We start from the raw sequence: 2971 nt of genomic DNA, 5'->3' as shown, positions 1-2971 counted from the left end.
TTTAAAGATTATCTTGGAAGATGTTTTCACATGAAAGACTTGGGCAAGCTTAAGTATTTTCTTGGTATAGAGGTTGGTCGTGGAGAAGATGGTTTTGTGATTTCACAACGCAAGTATACGTTGGATTTGATTACTGAGATGGGTTTACTTGGTTCAAAACCTGCGGCTACACCTATGGAGCAACGTCATCTGCTTGCTAAAGACACAAGTCGGTTTATGCAGGAAGCAGGAAAGTATAGACGTTTGATTGGGAGACTTATATACTTGTCCATCACGCGTCCAGATATTGCATACTCTGTGCATATTTTGTCACAATTTATGCAAACTCCTCGTGAAGGACAATGGGATGCAGCGTTAAGAGTTGTGAGATATCTAAAAGGATCAGTTGGGCAGGGGATTCTATTGAGTTCACATCCAGATCTGCGGCTGTCTGTTTATTGCGATGCAGACTGGTCATCATGCCCAATTTCTCGGCGTTCTTTAAGCTCGTATGTAGCCATGGTAGGTGATTCGCCTATCTCGTGGAGGACTCAAAAGCAAGATGTGGTGTCGCATTCCTCTGCAGAAGCAGAGTACATGTCCATGGCAGAAGCTACACGGGAGATAAAGTGGCTACGAAGGTTGTTAGTTGACTTGGGAGCGCCACCGGTGGAACCAGTTCGGTTGTTTTGTGATAGTAAATCAGCAATGTATATAGCTGCTAACCCAATATTTCATGAAAGAACAAAACATATAGAGAGGGACTGTCATCAAGTAAGAGATGCTATTAAGGCTGGTTTGATTTCAACGGTGCATGTAAGCACTCATGAGCAAATAGCTGACGTGCTCACTAAGGCTCTTGGACGTGTTCAGTTTGAAAGTTTGTTGTTTAAGTTGGGAGTTCGCAATTTGCATTTCCCAACTTGAGGGGGAGTATTGGAGAAGATATGAATAAATCTCCTAAAATCTCGTATGTAGTTCGAGATATACATAAGTCTTGTAGATAAACTTGTATCTTAGATAGAGATACTTGAGTCGGTTTATGTCATGTATATATACGTTTCATATGTTAATAAGAAAGGCACGTTGTTTCTAATTAGTTTCACATGAAACTGTTGAATTATCAACACATAAGTTATTGTAGAAAACAGTAAATAAAGTTTAGGTGTTTATCGTGTTATAAAACAAATAGTTTAACCAGCTTATGTGTTTAGATGAAAATGGGTTACTGGTCTTTCATGGTATCATCATGTTCTTCTCATAACAATAGCTTCTCAATTAATATTAATTTTTATGGCTAGTATGAAGATTCCACAATCAAAGTCATCAAAGTCATACTTAATGATTTGTTTCGTGTCTAACATAGCGATATAATAATCGTGAATTATCTTATAATAGTATGTTTAATGCAGTGGCACTTTTTGTAAATTCTCTAGTAAAGTTAGAGCAATTAATTATTTAGACTGAGAATCATTGTGGAGCTGCCAACTCAGCATGGCACGAATGTAATTAAGTACCAAAACAAATGTTATTTTTCCAAAATGTTTCTCTATTAATAAAAAAGGGATATGTGGACATTCAATGATTTATAGAGTTAGCTTATTTATAGTAAGTATATACTATTTTGAATATTTCAATAGTATATAACTTAAAATTTAAAAATACATCAACTTGTATATAGTATATGCTATTTGTTATTTTCAGTATCATATAACCTAAATTTTAAAATCACGTGTTTTGAATTATAGTTATAATTGTTGAAAGTCTTCCAAGTTTATTTAATAATTATATTTATTGGTTATTTTTATGTTAATTTTCACATATCAAATAGATAATAAAGGGCCTTAAAGCCCAAAGCATTAGTTCATACAGAGGCATGCCTTTGCCAAAGCATCAGCAGACCCATTAGAGGTACGGGAGATGAAAGAAACAGAAACAGATGAAAAACTAGAAGAAATAAGCAAAGCGACATCCGGGAGAATTCCAAAGAGTTCTATCGATCGACGGTTCGTGTCGATAGCTTTGACAAGCCCTTTAGAGTCTGAGCAGAGCCAGATGTGTTTGTAGTTGAGATATGACGCTTGGAGAAGACTCTGAATTGCTAACGCTTCAGCCATGATAGGAGAGGCCACAACATTCTAAAATTGGGAGCATCGAGGATCTCATTTGAAGCATGATCGGTGAAGATCCAGGACAATCCCACCACTTCACGATCAGCTTTCCACGCTGCATCAGTATAACACACGATGGTGCCCAGATCTGGATGTAAGGCCGGTGGAGCGAGGTTTTTGAAGAGCTGCGGTTTCAATTTCTTTGATTGGGCGTTCTCCCATTCCATGCATGCTGAGATAACCTTCCTGAGAGTGTCATGTGGAGTGGTCACACAGTTGTCGAAGAGCAGCCCCATACATATGTTCCAGCATATCTATGGGAATAAATGGGTTATATTTCCTACTGGTGGGAGACATTAAGTAACTTTTATATAGGTTTTTTTACCTTTTAAGTTTAACATCTTTTATTGATTTATATTTTACTTTGAAACAAACAATTTTGGTAATCTTGACATTTTTTTAGAAAAGAAAAATGATTTGGCATACTTTTTAGTACATTAACATAATAAGTGGACATTCTTAATAATTTTTTAACATCAACTTATATATGTATGTGTTATTTATGAATATTTTCAATAGCATATAATCTAAAATTTAAAAACCATGAGTTTAAATCTATATAGTTATAATTTGCATTTTTTATTTTATGTTAATTTCAAAAATATTATAAAAATTAAGTTAATTTATATTATTTTTTACTTTTGTTAACCTACTTTATCTGATGTTGATTTTTATTTTACTATTTGAAAGTCTTTCAATATCTATTTAATTATTATCTTTGTTTTTATTTTAATTTACAAAAATCAGTTTAACATTAAGTAACTTATATAAAATAGTTTTTTAATTTTAACTTTTTATATTGATTTATATTTTATTTTGAA

Source organism: Raphanus sativus, chromosome 4, assembly GCF_000801105.2.
Source record: "Raphanus sativus cultivar WK10039 chromosome 4, ASM80110v3, whole genome shotgun sequence".
NCBI lineage: Eukaryota > Viridiplantae > Streptophyta > Magnoliopsida > Brassicales > Brassicaceae > Raphanus > Raphanus sativus.
The sequence above is the reverse complement of the archived record's forward strand: the minus strand, read 5'-3'. Positions refer to the sequence as shown.